The following is a 21,306-nucleotide window of genomic DNA, read 5'->3' on the forward strand; positions in this document are numbered from 1 at the left end:
GATGACATCTCAAATGACATCACTGATGACATCACTGATGACGTCTCATTTGGCATCATTCTTGTGCTAATACGATAAACTTCTTCAGACTCTAATATAACCTTAGATACACTCAGTGTATACAGACACTCACACACTGCCACTCATCCATGGAGTTACTCACACACCCAGTCAGTCATGCAAAGAAACAATCTCACCTCCATTTCTTCAACTATACAGTTATACACACCTTACTTATTGAAACATATACTAACACATATTTACTCTCTTATACAATCCCTGATACAAGTTCACAATGATCGATACAACCACTCACTCAGTGGCTCTCATGCACAGTTATTTATATATGCCAACTCTCACATGTACTGTGTTTGACATATGTACTTACTATGACATGTAGCATTGAGATATCCATTCACTCATCAATACACTCATGCACACAGTCAACTGCCCATGTAGCTGTTTCCACATGCACTCTTGAACTCATACACCTAGTGAATAAACTGCTCACACATCTATGCACAGAGTCACACACCTTCCAGCCACCCCCACACAAACTCAATCTCCCATAGAAATACTTGGGCAACCAATTAATAACACATATAGCCTCTCGTATAGCTAATGATCAACACATGCAGCAGTTTACATCACAACAGACATAATGATGCACAAATTAAGACAGTTTAGTCACTAACCCGTGCATTCAGTAAGACGCATTTAATCACTCACTCATACAGTCAATCACGCACCTACTAAAACCTTCATTCAGACACTTATACATCCACTCATTCTTCAATATGTAAAACATATTTAAACTTTACAGAAACACATAATCACTGGATGTTGTCATCAGTGATGTCATCAGTGATGTCACTGACCATGTCATGAATGATGTAATATGTGACATCATCAGCAGTGGATTGCGGGTGCGCGATATATAGTTAGTGCAACTAACTATATATGGAATTTCAATGGTTTTGTGTGAGTAAAATAAGGTTTTCTAAATGCTAATTCCTAACTATATATGGTCTATAACCTATGGTTTTTTCAGTGAATTTTCAAGGTTTTGTAAATGCTAATTCCTAACTATATATGGTCTATAACCTATGGTTTTTTCTGTGAATTTCATTGTTTTTTTAACAGCTAATATCTGTAGCTGTAAAATGTATTCTTCTTTAAATCCCAAAATATATTTTATATGTTTATGAATAATTTTTTTTTAAAATATTTTTTTTTCTTCGTTCCCGCTTCGCGAATCGGGAAGCTTCCCGTTAGCTGACCTTGATGCCGCGAAATAGACCGCGAGCCGGTAAACGTTTCTTTACCGCAAGTGCCGCGTTAGAAAACAACATCGTGACGCCTCCCGTCCGCATGACGTTCCACTTTGTCGCGTGATACGTCATATGACGTGCTACGTTAGCGAACTGGTACGCGAAGCGAGTGCCAAAGCGCAGGTTTCTGGAAGCAAACCGGGAGGCCCTGCAAAGCGCTTAACGTAAACACAGCAAGTCATGTGACTTGGTAATAACACTTTTCATTGGTTCATTTCACTTTTGGTTTCCTAATGATGTAAGACTAGGTCATATAATCTAAAATGAACACTTTTGATTGGTTGAGAACTCTTGTTTTTCCCAAATGATGAAAATCCCTCCTTCTTTCCTCACTCTGACTTTCATCATTGTGAGAGAAAGACCCTTTGTGATCACTGAGCAATGGCTTCTTTAGTAGCTTCAGCTGGTGCTTCCCCACCACCTCCACCACATCCAAGGAAGAGTGGACCACCTGCTCAAGTTGTAATTCAACAAGAAGAAGAAGAAGAGGAACAGGAGGACGAGCACGAAGAGAGGCAGTTTTTGCCTGAGCAGCCCAAGACGTCTCACCGGAAAGAAAACTTCATTTGGCAATTTTTTAAAATTCCCAAAGGTCAGAAAAAAGTAAATGCAAGATACGTTACTTGCCTTATATGTCAAGATAGACTGTCCAGAGGGACCGACAAAAAATACAGTTTCGGAAACTACACAATGCATCGCCATATGACTAGGTGGCATCCTAACAACTACAGTGCTGCACAGTTTCGGAACGACCTAGATAATCTCCCTATTATGGCCAGAAGATCTGTTGTACCGGAAGTAACGGGACCAGAGGGCAGGGAGATGGTGCCAAATATACAAATGAGATTTGGTGAAGTAAAACACACCTGCGTATTTTGCGATGGATTCATTTCCTACGGAGAAAGAAGCATCACTCTGATCAACAGAGCTATTGACTATCATATGCAAGTTTGTCCGAAACGCCCAAAATAATAAATACTTCTTTTTTTTGTTTTGTTGCTCCTGTTGAGCCCTTTACAATGAATCGTTTTCATTGCCCCCTCCAAGAAAAACCCAAAAAAATATAAAACTGTTCCGAAAAATTCAAAAACATTAAAAAAATGTTCAGAAAAATAAAAAAAAAAGTTCTTTTCAGAACTACCTCCCCGTTATTAAAAAATTGGTACAATATTTGGAACTGTGCCAACCTCTATTTCTCTTAGTTCGCTTCCTAGTTCGCTCGCTGGTACGCGAACTGGAAGCGAACCAAAAACAGTAAGTATAAGGGAAGGAAACACACACTTATGTTAAAAGAAAGACAGCTATAGGGGAGTAAACTAGAGATACTATTACCCATAATCCACTACTGATGATGTCACATATTACATCATTCATGACATGCTCAGTGACATCATCAGCAGAGGATTGCGGGTTTTTTGGCAACATGCCTTATCCACGGTTTAATAACGCTGCCTTTTGCTTTATATAAGTTTTCAAATTGTATGAAATATATACCAATAGGTCTTTATGAACCTTTAGGTAGTGCTTTTGTTCATGAGGTCTGGTCGCTTCCATACACATACAGATGTTTCAAAGATGATCAAGAAGTTTATCTGAATGGAGAGGAATGCACTGAGACGCCAGATCATTCACTAATGTGTAGGCACATACAGTTACACGATTCATGCAACAAACACCGACCAAATATGGCTTGCGTGTTGCAAGGCACGCCAGTTCCTGCTATCATCCCCACGTTCAAGTTGTTGGAAAATGGTAGTTATTTGATGCTCAATAATGAAGATTGTTCTGAGTTAATTAAAAGTATTCCTTTTATCGTAACAGTAAGTGAACGGGTTATTTGCTGCAGAAATGTTCTATTTCCTCCCACACATGAACATAGGGAGTTTTCAATCTGGCCACAAATACCAACCTTGGGACACGTTTCAACGGCATGACAAGAATAAGAGCTCTTTTGTCTCAGAGAGAGGTGGCCTTGAGTTCGGCCCGTGAAACTTTCGTACTTCACATAGCGAACACCCGTACACAGGTTTGCCTTTCAATTTCAGCAACATGTTTCCGACTATCTTTAACGCATCCTCCACAAAATCCCTGGCACACTTTTTTAAAGTTGTTACCAGTGGTCTCGTGACTTCATTTGAGAAAATCTTTGGAGTCATCCCTGCTCCCTTTCATTCCATTTTCTCCACTCTGGTTCGTGGATTGCATTTTTACTTGCATTACCAGCGGACGCTCTTGTGCTTTTTTACATTTTTAAATATGGATGTCCCTCCTATGCAACCTCCGACCCTGCAGCTGCTGACACTGTTCCGCAATCGCATGCTAGAATATTATGGCACAATGCCGTTGGCGATATTAAGCACGGCATATGGATTATCTTTTCGGTTCTCCTACTTCACCTGTGTCCAGCCTGTATTTCACTGCCTGACCTGTGATTTCGATTGGGCCATTGATTTGTGTCTCTGCGGACCGGTTTCTCCTGACGTCGACTTTAATCAGCTGATGACTCCTATCATTACTCACGAGTTGATTTGTCCTGGCGAAAGGATTATGGCTGTGGCATTGATGCATGGACTACTTGGTCCCTGGAATTTACTGGCGGCAGCACAGTCTTTCTTGGAACACAGCTTTCTTGAAAACCCACCGAGCTGTCCTCTGATGGTGATAGAGGATCCGGTGCTGGGAGAGCACGTATGTTCTTTTCCGCTTTTAAATTGGATGGCTGAACTGTTTTCGGATGAAGACGGTGACTTCCTGTTGGAGGCTGTTGCAGCTTATTTTGCATACACAGTTATGTCATAGACCTTTTTCATGTTTCATATGCTGAGTACTAGAATTTCATTGACAATTCATTGACTTAATTGTCAAGTTTTTATTATTTACCTTGCCTATTGGCTTAAGACTCGATAAAGTACTTGGCTGTTTTATTTTTCTTTAGCATTGAATTTTCCTACTTTTTAATGCTTTACCTTGCGGACCGTCCACATATAAACTTGCAATCTGCTCTCATGAGATGGCACTTCTATTACCTTATTCAGTTCGTTTCCGGATCATGAGGAGGTGTCATCTAGGTCCTGGATATCTTTACACCGTGTTAAGTTAGCATGGGCTCATTACCGGTTTAAACGCCATTTTTCCTTTTTTGCAACTTCTGCACACGACATTTAGTTGTTGCTTTAGCTTTCCACCTAGTAGTTCATCGTGGTTTACATGAGAATAATATGTTATTGGTCTACTATCTGCTTTACTTGTTAAACTATATCTGTACAGCGAGTGCTAAAGTTTCAAGAACAACACGATACAGAATTGTTATGAGGTCTGATCTCCACGACTTCATACTCATAACATAAGTGCAACTTCTGCCAATTCTGGGCATGAGGCGGGTTTTATATTGCTTTGCCGAACACACATACACAACAGTTGATGCGGTTCACATGAAGAGAGAGCTGGTGTATGCTGATGTGATTCCTTCAAATCTAAGACACTAAAGTATGGGCACGCCCTAAACCAACACAAAGAGACCTTCTTACCAAATAATATAATATGTGTATTAGGGAGGGTGAGATATAAGCAGCCGCGGGCCGTGGAGGGAGTTACGGTGAGGCAGGGAGGCGGGGAGGGGGAGAAGCAGGGTGGAGCCCTCTCTACCTTGCCCCTCCCCCTCCCCGCCTCCCTGCCCCACCGTAACTCCCTCCACGGCCCGCGGCTGCTTATAAGTGTTGCTAACTCTTATTCATTTACAGCATGTTAACATACTGTCACCATTCGCTTTTTATGTACTAGTAACTATGCTGGTAATTTTGCTACTGATAATATGTGTACTTGTATTCTCCACCCTGCTTCTCCCCCTCCCCGCCTCCCTGCCTCACCGTAACTCCCTCCACGGCCCGCGGCTGCTTATAAGTGTTGCTAACTCTTATTCATTTACAGCATGTTAACATACTATCACCATTCACTTTTTATGTACTAGTAACTATGCTGGTAATTTTGCTACTGATAATATGTGTACTTTTATTATCTAAGGTACTACGCCTGAGAAGACGGCATTAGTAAATAAACATTTCAAATACACATGTGTTCTTCTTAACTCCATGTTCTGGTTTCTAAGAAATATATAACGACCGACTGTTCATGAGTTCCACGTATCCTGAGGTACTATAAGTTCATATTCTGGATTGTCTAAACATTGAGAGTTTGTTATATCCAATGTGACACTGTACCTAGCTTGCTAAATAGTTTTTGATTACTAACGTGAGTTTTGGGACACCCTAATTCGCCGAGGTTCCAATCCTCTGTCCACAGTTCTGTGTGAGAACAGAAACCCTGCGACAGGGGCACCCCCGACCCTTGCTGGACCTTCATCACACTTGCGATACAACTCCAGCAATGCGCCACCTTTACGGCACAGATACATCACGCATCTGTGCTGTTTTTGCCCCGTGATGCGCCGCATTGTAAATGCAGCACACCATAGGTGACGGAACAGCGGCACAGAATGACTAACACATCCCTGGTGATGCGCCAGTCATCATAAATCTATCCCTATGCTTCTTATCTTGTTAGAGATGAACCGCCATATGTATCATCAAAGTTATTTGCATTTCCTAAATAGCGAACTTTAAGGAATAAATAGCGATTCTTTACCATTCCTAGTTTGCGATGAGCTATTTGCTAATTAGCCGAATGTAGCCCAATGAAGCCCAATGTAGCCCAATGTAGCCCAAAGATGGCCGCCAGACACACAAAAAAACAAATGTAGCCCAAATATCAGCCAGATGTAGCCCAACTATAGCCCAGTGACAGAATGACCAATCAGCTTCGCAAACCTCCGTTACGCGAAGCGGAGCGCTGTTACAGATATATATCTTTTTTTGAACGTTAATTTCTCAAAATCCACTGGAGCACATATATTGAGACCTAGCAAAGGCACATCGGGCTACCAGTCCCTAATATTTTGCCAAGTTTCGTGCAAATCCATTCAGCCGTTCAATTATTATTTTTATTATTTTTTTTTGCCCCGCGGGGCCCTTTTAAAACCTCCACATCAAACCTAGGGGGTCAGCGAGGATCTACTATGCCCCCTTATAGTTATTTCCCCCTTTGTTTTGACCTCCTCTTGTCTCTCGATCCTACCGAGAGACAAGATGGCGGCCGCTACGGACTGTTTGGAATGTTGACAGACGCCGGAGAACCAATCAGCTTCGCTTCACAAAGCTCCGTTGCGCGAAAAGTCCGCGAACCAGAGCGCTAACCGGTCCGCTGTTACAGATATATATCTTTTTTAAAACGTTAATTTCTCAAAATCCACTGGAGCACATATATTGAGACCTACAAAAGGCACATCGGGCTACCAGTCCCTACAATTTTGCCAAGTTTCGTGCAAATCCATTCAGCCGTTCGGGCTAAAAGTGAGGCCAACCGCCCTATGGAAAACTCAATGTTAAAAACACGTTTTGGGACCCCCCTTTTTTCTCGGCCCCCACTGGACGAACCCCCCCCAAATTTTCAAGGGCTGCTCAGAAACAAAATGTGCCATTTTCCTGAAAATTTCAGCCAATTCCGTCCACAAACGCCAAAGTTATTAGACATAGAATTTTCAAAAAACCCATAGAGAAAAAATCCTAACTATATATACCTACTGGCGACCGCCAGTAGGTATATATATATATATATATATATATATATATATATATATATATATATATATATATATATGTATATATATATATATATATGTATATATATATATATATATATATATATATATATATATACATATATATATATTCACTGAAAAAACCATAGGTTATAGACCATATATAGTTAGGAATTAGCATTTACAAAACCTTGAAAATTCACTGAAAAAACCATAGGTTATAGACCATATATAGTTAGGAATTAGCATTTACAAAACCTTATTTTACTCACACAAAACCATTGAAATTCCATATATAGTTAGTTGCACTAACTATATATCGCACACCCGCAATCCACTGCTGATGATGTCACATATTACATCATTCATGACATGGTCAGTGACATCACTGATGACATCACTGATGACATCTCAAATGACATCAATGATGACATCACTGATGACATCTCATTTGACATTACTGATCACATCACTGATGACATCATTCATGTGATGATACGATGAACCTCTTCAGACTCTAATATAACCTTAGATACACTCAGTGTAAACAGACACTCACAGACTGTCACTCATCCATGGAGTTACTCACACACCTAGTCAGTCTTGCAAAGAATCAATCACACCTCCATTTCCTCAACTATATAGTTATACACACCTTACTTATTGGAACATATAATAACACATATTTACTCTGTTATACAATCCCTGATACAAGTTCACAATAATCCATACAGCCACTCACACATTCACTGGCTCTTATGCACAGTTATTTATATATGTCAACTATCACATCTACTGTGTTTTACATATGTACTTACTTTGACATGTAGCACTGAGATATCCATTCACTCACCAATACACTCATGCACACAGTCAACCGCCCATACAGCTGTTTCCACATGCACTTTTGAACCCATACATCTAGTGAATCAAATGCTCACACATCTATGCACAGAGTCATACACCTCCCAGACACCCACACACACACTCAGTCTCCCATACAAATACTTGGGCAACTAATCAATAACCCATATAGTTAGTCATATAGCTAATGATCAACACATGCATCAGATTACAAAACAACAGACACAATGATGCACAATTTAAAACAGTTTAGTCACTAACCCATGCACTCAGTGAGACACATTTAATCAGTCACTTATACAGTCATTCATGCACCTACTAAATCCTTCATCCAGACACTTATACATCCACTCATTCTTCAATATGTAAGACATATTTTAACTTTACAGAAACATACAGTCACTGGATGTTGTCATCAGTGATGTCATCAGTGATGTCATTTGAGATGTCATCAGTGATGTCATCAGTGATGTCACTGACCATGTCATGAATGATGTAATATGTGACATCATCAGCAGTGGATTGCGGGTGCGCGATATATAGTTAGTGCAACTAACTATATATAGAATTTCAATGGTTTTGTGTGAGTAAAATAAGGTTTTGTAAATGCTAATTCCTAACTATATATGGTCTATAACCTATGGTTTTTTCAGTGAATTTTCAAGGTTTTGTAAATGCTAATTCCTAACTATATATGGTCTATAACCTATGGTTTTTTCAGTGAATTTCATAGGATTTTTAATAGCAAATCTTTATAGTTTTAAAAAATAATACATTTTAAATCGAATTTTATATTGTATAATTATGTCATTTTTTTTTTTAATTCTTTTTGGTGCGCTCCTGGGGCGCGGACTGGTGAACGCACGGGTAAGCGCAATCTTGCGGCGTGCCCCGGGGCGCGTACTGGTGAGCGTCCCGATAGCGCTATTGCCGCGAACGAAAACAACATCGTGACGTATTGCGTAGCCGCCACGCCTTGCGTCATAAGACACGTATCGCGTAGCCGCGAGATGCGTCTTACGACGCACCGCGTAAGCGCACCCGGAAGTGCATACGATCGCGCAACGTAAACGCCCTGATGCGCTTACGAAACACGCCCCGGGACGCGCCCCGGGGCGCGTAGCGTAAGCGCGTCAAACCATGTGACTTTAAAATAACACTTTTCATTGGTTCAGAACTTTTTTTTTTCCAAATTGTGTGAAACCCACCCATTTCTCTCACTATTGCTTTGTACTTGGAGAGAGCAAGAGCTGTTCTGTGTTCATCTCCTACTTTTCTGATCTACAGCAATGGCTGCAAGAGAGTCATCCAGCAGTGATTCAGATGGATTTTTAGATGAGGACCCTCCTCAGCAGAAGAAAAAAAACCATTTCATCTGAAAATTTTATGACATCCCTGAAGGACAAAAAAAAGTCAACGCTCCAAAAGTAACCTGCAAAATATGTGGTAGTAGTTTATCCAGAGGCAATCCTCTGAAAAAATATAGTTTTGGAAATGCTAATTTAATCAGGCATGTGAAAAGAAGACACCCTAACAACTTTGCCAGGGAGAGTGTCAGAGAGCTGGCACGGAATTTACCCACAGATGGCGGCAGCACCTCCACTGGTGGAGCAACACCTTCGGGACCACCTCGTGGAAGAATGGTCCCTAACATTCAGCCGGTGTTTGCAGGCATCAAATTTCTGTGCACGGAGTGTGACGAACTGCTCTGCTATGGGGAGCAGAGTGTTGAACTCATTGCCATAAAGAAACAGCAACACCGCTGCCCTGCCAGTCCCTAAATTTTCACATTTTTTTGCTCCTGTTGAGCAGTTTTGGAATCCCTGTTTTTGTTTTTCCCCTGACAAAAATCCCCAAAAAATATAAAATCGTTTAAAAAGTCTAAAAAAGTATAAAACAACAAAAACAAAAAAAAGGTTTTTTCAGAACTACCTCCAATTTATAAAAAAATGCTATTTTTTTTTTTTAAAAAGTGTCATTTTTTATCTCCATGGTACGCTCCCCCGTACGCTCCCCTGGACGAACCCCCCCCAAATTTTCAAGGGCTGCTCAGAAACAAAATGTTCCATTTTCCTGAAAATTTCAGCCAATTCCGTCCACAAACGCCAAAGTTATTAGACATAGAATTTTCAAAAATCCCATAGAGAAAAAATCCTAACTATATATACCTACTGGCGACCGCCAGTAGGTACTGGCGACCGCCAGTAGGTAATATATATATATATATATATATATATATATATATATATATGCAGAATCAGCTCCACACAGCTTGGCACGGCACAGCGCAGCGTGACACCAATGGAAGGAGACGGACCAGCCAGGTACAGCAAGGATATAACTTTATTCACAAAAACAGCGTTTCGGGCTTACTCCCCCTTTGTCAAGCTGGAGTTTATATGAACACATACTGCTTTTATACATATGCTTAGTGGAACACCCTAAGTGGTGACGTCAGCAATCACATGTTTCAGAGACATAAAAGAAATATCTAGGCATATTTAAATGTTGTCTTATTATGACTCAAGCACAACATTATATAAAAAAATATAGTCGTTGAATAATAATAATAGCAGGATAAATCCCGATGTCTTATTTAACAATAATCTGGGATTGCAAAATGGAATTAAGGAGAATAACTGTATAAATACAGATTCAGTACATGATCCATTATTTCCCAATAGAATAAGACTATTCTTTCATGGTATAATTGGTGCAAAAAGCCATACAGAAGCAGCAAATTGGAAAAGTGCATAAGTGACTGTGTAAAGATAGTGCAAAGAAGAGGTAAAAGCGAATGACCATAAATATACTGCAAAAGGTAAAAAATTATTTGATTGAATAATATAGGATACTCAGGTCCCTGACACCCATACATTAAAAAATCCATCATTATAACCTTAAAAGCAGTAAAAGACAGTGATAAAACCAAGTGTACTTAAAAACATTTCATCAAATGGTTATATAATAAATATATCACACATCATTGGTAAATATATGTACTAAATCATCATATATGTATATTCATTAGATCAACATAAAAAAAAGGTCATATTAGTATTCAAAAGAGAAAAGTAGTATCCCATTACCTAAAAGAGAAAAGAAAAGAAAAAAGGAAAAAATTGATAAATTGGTAAATCCAATTAGGATAAAATAGAGAAATATCTAAATATACAAAGGACAATTACAGGACGGGTTTGTCAATAATTCATCAATATGTACAAAATGAAAATATATATATATATATATATATATCCACCACAAATTTTTCTTCATAGAAAGACTCGCACTCGGGATAACCTCAATTTATTAAAGCAAAGTAACGCGTTTCAACAGCAAAGGCTGTCTTGATCACACAGTTTGCTCACTGAAACAGGAAGTCTATACATAGGTATTGAACACTAACAAAGGACTCATAGTTTGATAACTAGTGTTCACATCTTAACCTTGGCGGCCATCTTAAGATGGTAAAAATAATATCACTGTAGGTCAAAACATGTTCATATTTACGACATATTTACAGCATATATACAATTCATGTGCCTGATTCGAGACTATTTCTATAGTATTTACATATATACATGGATATATACATGTATTTGAGCAAATTATGAAATTCATTCGACATAGTGTCCAATTTGTCTCTCTAACATAGACTATCCATATATGGCATAGTGCCCAAATTCTGTCAGAATTGTACTTATTTTACATGGAGTAAATCAAGAAAATTAATTGAACACGATCCTACAAGTCATAACGTGTATATTTCAACGATGGACCAACGTTTATACATAATATACCAATGATAAGCTTCCTGTGTCAGAAAAGAGAAGAATATAAAAAAATGTGCATAAATTCAATAAATGTGAGTGTTATATATTAAGTGTTCTTATCTGAAAAACAGGACCCAGGTAGAAAGGGGTAGGATATAAAGGATATAAAGGACAGATGAATAGTCCAGAATGGCGTTAACCAATCCCTTCCACCTAAAAAAATCAATAAAATTGGGTATAAACAGTGTTGTGTTATACGTGAAGCAAGTTTCATAAAGAAGGCACGAAAACAGATTTCAGTATTGATGGAAAAACCAGGCATATACAGACAGGAAAAGAAGATGCACATGATTAGACAATACATTAGTCTTTTAAATGATAGGCAAGTTCTTCATCAAGGTTGTGGCCTTTCGGGTACTTAGTCTCGAGATTGATTATCCATTTTGACTCCCGTTTACGGAGAGCAAGGGTCCTAGTTCCGCCTCTAGGGCCAATATGTACTTGTTCCAATGCAAAAAAGCATAGTAGATTGCTATTGGACTGATGAAAAAGTTCAAAATGCCTTGCTATCGGATAGTGAGGGTCTTTGTTGGTTATAGCCCGCATATGTTCCAGTACTCTTTTTTTGGTTGTATGAGTAGTACTGCCCACATATTTCATCTTGCAAGGACACATCAATACATACACACAGAAGGTGGAGCTACACGTCAAAAATTGATCAATGTTTTTGGGTGTAGTATAACCAGGAATAGCAACTGATTTAACCATGCTACTGTTGCGACAGGCTTTACAATGCCCACAAGGAAAAAAGCCCTTCAGCTGATGTTCATTAGCATTTCTTGTGGGTGTGATGTCATTACGGACAATGATGTCTCTTATGCTCCTGCCTTTCCTGTAAGTTATTTGAGGTCTGCGTGGCATTTTTGGACCAATGAGAGGGTCGCTAGTTAATATCTCCCACTTGTCGGCCAATATTTTGGATATTTGGTTGGAATTACTGTTGTACGTATATATTGCCCGCACCGTGGGTTCTGATTCCTTACTCTCACCCTCTGAGGTGGTACCTTTCTTAGAACTGAGTAGGGAAGTACGATCTATAATCCTCACTCGTTCTTTGGCATTATTGAGTACCCATTCAGGATAACCCCTGTCTCTGAATCTTGAGGTAATGGTATCCATCTCTCTCTCGAAGTCAACGGTGGAACTACAATTTATCCTTGCCCTCAGCAGCTCACCATAGGGGATACTCCACTTGAGAGTATCAGGGTGGCTGCTGAGAGCATGGAAAAGAGTGTTTCCTGCCGTCGCTTTCCGATAAAGACTGGTTTTCAAAGTATTGTCTTCAGTGGTTATGTGAAGTCTAGATACTCAATGGATGTACTACTGATCTGGCTGGTAAGTGTGATGTTATAACTATTGTTGTTCAAAATATTGATGAACTCTAGAGCCATTGCTTCTCCTCCAGTCCAGATGATGAACAAGTCATCAATATATCTGAACCACACCTTGACCATAGAAAAGTATACCGACAAGGTGTGGTCAGATCTGATCTCCTCCTCCCACTTACCGAGGAAGAGATTGGCAAAACTCGGGGCAAAACATGTGCCCATGGCCGTGCCACGAATCTGCTGATAGAGAGTGCCATTGAACATAAAGATGTTACCCGTTAGACATAATAACATCATGTCTATCACCATCTGGGTATGTTCCAAAAATTGTATTGACCTCTTTTTCAGATAATGACGACTAGCTTGTATGCCATCCTTGTGGTCGAATATAGTGTAGAGTGAGTTCACATCCATTGTTATTAACAATATCTTCGACTCCCACACCACATCTTGTATTTTACAGATAAAATCTGTGCTGTCTCTCACATATGAGGGTAACTCAGTAACATATTCTCTTAAAAAGAAGTCAACATACTTCGAGACATTCTCTAATGCACTCCCAATCGAGGACACAATGGGTCTCCCTGGTGGAGAAGTGGGATTTTTATGCACCTTCGGGAGAAGATATAGTATGGATAGTTTGGGGTAATCTCTTTTCAAAAAACAATATTTCTCCCATGTTAATAACCCCATTTGCTCCCAATGTTTCAACTTTTCCCAAATGTCAACAATGCTGTTTTTGTACAAATATGAAGTTATACGTATATAGAACTGTTGATCATCCAACTGTCTTTGAGCCTCTTTAATATATAGAACTTTTGGCCAAAGGACAATGTTGCCCCCTTTGTCAGCGGGGTGAATAATGATGTTTGTGTCATTGGCTAGATCAGTCAAACTATCCACAAACATCATTATTCGCCCCGCTGACAAAGGGGGCAACATTGTCCTTTGGCCAAAAGATCTATATATTAAAGAGGCTCAAAGACAGCTGGATGATCAAGAAAGGTACCACCTCAGAGGGTGAGAGCAAGGAATCAGAACCCACGGTGCGGGCAATATTTACGTACAACAGTAATTCCAACCAAATATCCAAAATATTGGCCGACAAGTGGGAGATATTAACTAGCGACCCTCTCATTGGTCCAAAAATGCCACGCAGTCCTCAAATAACTTACAGGAAAGGCAGGAGCATAAGAGACATCATTGTCCGTAATGACATCACACCCACAAGAAATGCTAATGAACATCAGCTGAAGGGCTTTTTTCCTTGTCGGCATTGTAAAGCCTGTCGCAACAGTAGCATGGTTAAATCAGTTGCTATTCCTGGTTATACTACACCCAAAAACATTGATCAATTTTTGACGTGTAGCTCCACCTTCTGTGTGTATGTATTGATGTGTCCTTGCAAGATGAAGTATGTGGGCAGTACTACTCATACAACCAAAAAAAGAGTACTGGAACATATGCGGGCTATAACCAACAAAAGACCCTCACTATCCGACAGCAAGGCATTTTGAACTTTTTCATCAGTCCAATAGCAATCTACTATGCTTTTTTGCATTGGAACAAGTACATATTGGCCCTAGAGGCGGAAATAGGACCCTTACTCTCCGTAAACGGGAGTCAAAATGGATAATCAATCTCGAGACTAAGTACCCGAAAGGCCACAACCTTGATGAAGAACTTGCCTATGATTTAAAAGACTAATGTATTGTCTAATCATGTACATCTTCTTTTCCTGTCTGTATATGCCTGCTTTTTCCATCATACTGAAATCTGTTTTCGTGCCTTCTTTATGAAACTTGCTTCACGTATAACACAACACTGTTTATACCCAATTTTATCTGATTTTTTTAGGTGGAAGGGATTGGTTAACGGCATTCTGGACTATTCATGTGTCCTTTATATCCTACCCCTTTATACCTGGGTCCTGTTTTTCAGATAAGAACACTTAATATATAACACTCACATTTATTGAATTTATGCACAATTTTTATATTCTTCTCTTTTCTGACACAGGAAGCTTATCATTGGTATATTATGTATACACATTGGTCCATCGTTGAAATATACACGTTATGACTTGTAGGATCGTGTTCAATTAATTTTCTTGATTTACTCCATGTAAAATAAGTACAATTCTGACAGAATTTGGGCACTATGCCATATATGGATAGTCTATGTTAGAGAGACAAATTGGACACTATGTCGAATGAATTTCATAATTTGCTCAAATACATGTATATATCTATGTACATATGTAAATACTATAGAAATAGTCTCGAATCAGGCACATGAATTGTATATATGCTGTAAATATGTCGTAAATATGAACATGTTTTGACCTACAGTGATATTATTTTTACCATCTTAAGATGGCCGCCAAGGTTAAGATGTGAACACTAGTTATCAAACTATGAGTCCTTTGTTAGTGTTCAATACCTATGTATAGACTTCCTGTTTCAGTGAGCAAACTGTGTGATCAAGACAGCCTTTGCTGTTGAAACGCGTTACTTTGCTTTAATAAACTGAGGTTATCCCGAGTGCGAATCTTTCTATGAAGAAAAATTCGTGGTGGACTGATTGCCGAGTGTCCCGCTAGGTTTGTCTCGCCATCTGTGAACGGGCCGCGGACTTCGTGGAAAACGGGTCTTCTTGGTGTATATATATATATATATATATATACATATATATATATATATATATATATATATACATATATATATATATATATATATATATATATATATATATGTATATATATATATATATATATATATATATGTATATATATATATATATGCTAATATGTACAAGTGGATAATTCAATGTAAACATTTTCAAAAAGTAAAGAAGTTCGGATACGATGCACTCAATAATAGGGAACCTAACTATTGAGCGTATAAGATGGATTTAAATCGATATGGGTATATGGACAGAGTGTCAATCACTGAATAGATTCATGAAAATATTTTACAGATAGTGATGCATCTCCTCCATATTGTTTAACCTATTAGGCCAACGACTGTCAAACTCTAATATCATTTTCGTTTCCAACTGCCTTAGTTTAAGATCACGATCTCCACCTCTTCTAAGCTGAGGAATAGCTCCAACTACATAATATTTTAGGCAAGTCAAGTCTTTGTTGTGTACGGACTTGAAATGTCGAGCAACGGGGTAAGCTGGATCACTATGTACAATAGCTCTTAGGTGCTGCAATATCCTGACATGCACCTGCAGCCTGGTACTGCCAATGTAATTCAGGCCACAGGTGCACGTCAGGACATATACAGCGGGATCGGTTTTACAGTTGTAATTGCCGTTGATAGGTATGCTTTCCTGACAGAATGGGGTAGAATAATGGGTCATATTTATCCCAAACTTACAGGCTCGACAGGTGGAGCATTTGCGGAAGCCTCTTGCAGATGGAAACCAGGAGGGTTTTTGCTTAAGTTCTGGGGCAGCCTTGTCCAAGGCTGATCCCATATTGTAAGCCCTCCTAAAGGTAACTACTGGAGTGGGGGGAAGCTTAGATCCCAAAATAGTGTCACTTAATAGCATAGGCCAGTTTTTCTTCAAGATGGCTTTTAAATGCCTATCTTGACAACTAAAGGCAGTAATCAGGCGGGGACAGTCAGCATAAGGAACGGTTTGGATCACAACCTGAGGTGTAATGTCCTTAAAAAGACTGTCCCTAGTTCTAGTCTTAGATTTTTCAATGGCAGATTTCAACATAGTATCAGTATATCCACGAGCTTTCAAACGAACAATCATGTCCTTTAAACAAGATTCAAAATCAGAAGTGGTGCTGCATATTCTCTTCAGCCTTAAGATTTCACCGTAAGGTATACTGGAGATAGTGTGTCTAGGATGTAGATTGCTGGCATGTAAAATCGTGTTACCCGCAGTGGGTTTTCAGTGTAAAGTGGTGTGAATCACAGAATTAGCAACATACATTTCTTCATCTAGAAACTGCATACGTGTGGCATGGATATGGGCAGTAAAATTCAGATTGAGAGAGTTATTGTTTATCTCACTGACGAAATCAGCTGCCAATTCAGCACTTCCTTCCCAAAGGATGAAAATGTCGTCAATATATCTGAGATAACATTTCACATTTTCCTGCATATATTTTGTGTGGCTTTTAGAGAGGACCTGTTCCTCCCACCAGCCGACGTGAAGACACGCATAGCTGGGGGAGAAACAGGCCCCCATAGCCACACCCCTCAATTGTCTGAATATTTCTTTCCCAAAAAGAAAATAATTATTGTGCAAGCACCATTCGATCAACTGCACAATAACTTTATTGTGTTCATAATACATGATGGGACGTTTGGCCAAAAAATATTCAACTGCTGCTAATCCTTGGATGTGGTCAATGCTCGTGTAGAGCGATTCTAGATCAAGTGTGATTAGCAACATGTTGGGAGTACATTGCAAATTCCTTATTTTAGATAAAAAATTGCTTGTATGTCTAACAAAACTAGGCAATTGTTTAACAAAATCCTGCAGGAAAAAATCAACGTATTCTCCCACTTTTTCGCCCATGCTTTTAATGGCAGAGATTATTGGCCTGCCAGGCACAGGGCTGACACCTTTATGAATTTTGGGAATGAGGTATAGGATGGGGAGGACGGGAAACTCAACATTCATAAATTTGTGCTCCTCAAAAGAAATTGAAACCCTCTCTTCTCCAGTGCCCAAGCAATTTGTTCAAAGTTGTTTTAGCATTTGTGTATTCCCTATTGTTGGACTTAGTATAACAGTGTTGGTCATTTAACTGCCTGTTAGCTTCTGTTATGTACTCAAACTTAGGCCAAATTACAAGGTTACCACCTTTATCTGAATTCTTGATCACAATTTCATGATTTTCGCTTAACTTTTTCATTAAGTTCACATATTGACGTTTAATATTAGAGAATTTCTTACTATTTTTGTTCTTTGTTTTAAGATATAGTTCCTTCAAGTCTTTGGTTACACAGTCATGAAATAAGTCGATGCTATCTTTTGGCATCAGCGGTATGAATGTAGATTTGCTCTTGAAAGGACTGAGTCCAGCACCCTTTTGTGTGACACCGATTTTTTCCAACCTCATCTGAGTGGCTTGGTCAGGGTCTATTTCTATAGTGTCTGTTTAAGTTTTAGAAAGGTCTGAGGCGTCTAAGAAAACATGAGCGTCAGAAGCATGTAAGGCATTGACTTGGTCTATAGGTTGAATGGCCAAATCAATAGTGGGAGGCAAAGCGGTAAGATCAACATTGTTTTTCAAAGCAAAATGTTTTTTTTACTTTTAGTTTGCGAATGAAGCAATAAATATCAATCCTTGTTGTACTGTAGTTAAAGCTTTGAACAGGGCAAAAATTGAGTCCCAGGGACAACAACTGTTCTTCAGCCTTACTAAGTGTAGCTGTAGAAAGGTTGATTATAGAGTTATCTATTGCCGCCTGCCCCTCCATGTTCTCTTCTTTATTTCTTGTTTTCTGTTTGTGTTTTCGCCTCCTTTCTCTCCTGCGTTTGTTGCAATTGTGTTTTTTGATTGCCCTCGCTGTCTCGGTCGCAATGTCTGTAAGCGCTGGTCCACGATAAAATCCATCTCCTGTTCTAAGTTTAAAAAAACAGGTTTTTGTACATTATGCATTGAGGCATCAGAGCTGGACCCACTCGCAGTAGAGGCAGAGTCAGAAGTCATCGCATCATCGTCATCTTCATTTTCATTTGAATTGATTTGCTCACTGATGTTAACGTGGCTTGTATGATTAATAGCAGATGGAGCATTGGTATGTGTTTTATTGCTGTAAGCTTGCCTTTGAGCACCGTTGTATTTTCTAGAAAATGTAAAGATCTGGCCGTTGTTATAATCGTCTTTATCGCGAGTGAACTTGTTAGCCTTACGCTGTTTGCTTTTTTCTTCATGTTTGAAAAGCGATCATTCATCAGCTCAGTCAGTTTTTTAATTTTGGCTATATCGGTCCGCGTTTCAATTTCTGCCTCAATTTGTTTAATATCCTCCAGTATTTCTTCACGATCTATAGCATCATATTTGGCTAGTAAAAGAACAAGTTTCATTGAAGATTCTAGATTCGTGCGACCCCACTCCTTTAACATTGCCGGATTGGGCTTATCAAAACTTGGTGCCAGGAGAATTCTTAGCCCACGTGGAACTCGATCTACTTCTGCATATTTGTTAAGGGACTTATGTTCCCACCACTTTGTAATTTCATCCTTTTTGTTCTTTTCTAGGTCTTTGAATAACAATGTTAAACTTTTCTGTTTAATGCCGACATTATAATTAGGTGTCGCATTAGTATTCTTACTTTTGGTTGATGATCCGTCGAAAACATTTCCAGCTGCTTCCTCGTGCTTTCTAACCATCTCGTCCGACATGGTTATGTTCGTGAACTTTGTATTAGATTCAAACGAGCTCAAAATGTAAGAGCTCGTTTAGCTGTCCGATTACGTCCCCACCAGGATGTGTGCCTTCCGATTGTGAACTCACCACAGCGAATCAATCACCTCGTATGTCAGACCTTCCGATCCAATCACGCGATGCGACAAGACTCAGCTGTAGCTTCTGTTTCATTTCTTTCGGCAATCCAGGGGGCGGCTACCAAAAGTTCCTTCACGAACAAACAACAAATTTGGTTTGAAGGTAGCCACTGGCTTACGGGGAAGGGGTCCGTTGCAGGAGCAAACCAACTCCTGCTATTAAATGCAGAATCAGCTCCACACAGCTTGGCACGGCACAGCGCGGCGTGACACAAATGGAAGGAGACGGACCAGCCAGGTACAGCAAGGATATAATTTTATTCACGAAAACAGCAACGCGTTTCGGGCTTACTCGCCCTTTGTCAAGCTGGAGTTTATATGAACACATACTGCTTTTATACATATGCTTAGTGGAGCACCCTAAGTGGTGACGTCAGCAATCACGTTTCATAGACATAAAAGAAATATCTAGGCATATTTAAATGATGTCTTATTATGACTCAAGAACAACATTATATAAAAAAAATAGCCGTTAAATAATAATAATAGCAGCAATATATATATATATATATATATATATATATATATATATATATATATATATATATATATATATATAATTTCTATATCGTTAATATATATGGAATATTTGTATTACAATATGGTTTATTCAATGACATGTAATGCAATGTAAGACAATGTTACTAATATAAATACACATTACATGACAGTGATAAGATTAAACAGTGAAAAGTATATGAACACAATGAAGTAAGTACATAGAGTACCTGATTTATAATTTACAGACACAAACATAACAGCTCTCCCGTGCACCTCATTACAAGTGCACTAAATCCTAATGCACTTCTACTGAGGCAGATGGGTTACTCATCACGTTTGTGACAGAGTACCTATCTGCCAATCTCTAAGTCAGGCCCACAAAAATTTAAAGAAAGAAATAATGCACAAACATGCACCAAAAATAATAATAATATTGACATCATTTTAAGCAGGTAACATATTTATTTTCTGGTTATGCAGTAATGAAAGCACTTCATTGCCGTGTAAACATATTTAGAAATGGTTGGTAAAAGATTTTGATTAGGTTTCATAATTAGCCAGCAATCTTATTATTTTCCAAGTTCCCATTGGTTCTTAATCATTATGAATAACTTTTATAATACTTTAGCAGCTAGCATTAAGGATTTTATAAACCTCAAGTTTTGATCTACTTGTGTAACTTTTTATTAGCCAATCCCACCTTTGTTTAAAAGGGGATTTCAAAAAGGTGGTAGTACCTTGTAGACTGTGCTATATATCTTATTATTTCTTATTAGTCATTTACACAGATATAGTAGGTTTTTAAACACACAAAAAACAAACATAATTAGCATATGAAAGTATACCTGTTACCTCCTCATCATATTCCTCATTCCAGTCCTTACATACAAGGTGTGTGCACCTTCCTGGCAGGCATCCTGTTGCCCAACAGAATCAAAAAATGCCTAGCCTGAGTGGATACACTCCCTATCCCACGCCTCATGCTGTTTTTGAGTCTACTCTGGGACATCTTCTCTTCTGTGACTTGTTCGGGGTTTTTAGTTTATCTATCTCTGGTGCTACGCAAGCATGTTCAGGTTTTGTATTTCAAAAAGTGGATCATGTGAAAGCCCCGTCAATGCACGGATCTGGAAATTACTAATTTCACAATGAGAAACAATGTGGGTGAATCCAGTAGATGGTCCAAATCATAGAAGTCGAAAAGGTCAGGAATGCTTAAAGTGTTTTTGTCACACAATATAAAAACTATC

This window comes from Lissotriton helveticus, chromosome 10 (assembly GCF_964261635.1).
Source record: "Lissotriton helveticus chromosome 10, aLisHel1.1, whole genome shotgun sequence".
Lineage (NCBI taxonomy): Eukaryota > Metazoa > Chordata > Amphibia > Caudata > Salamandridae > Lissotriton > Lissotriton helveticus.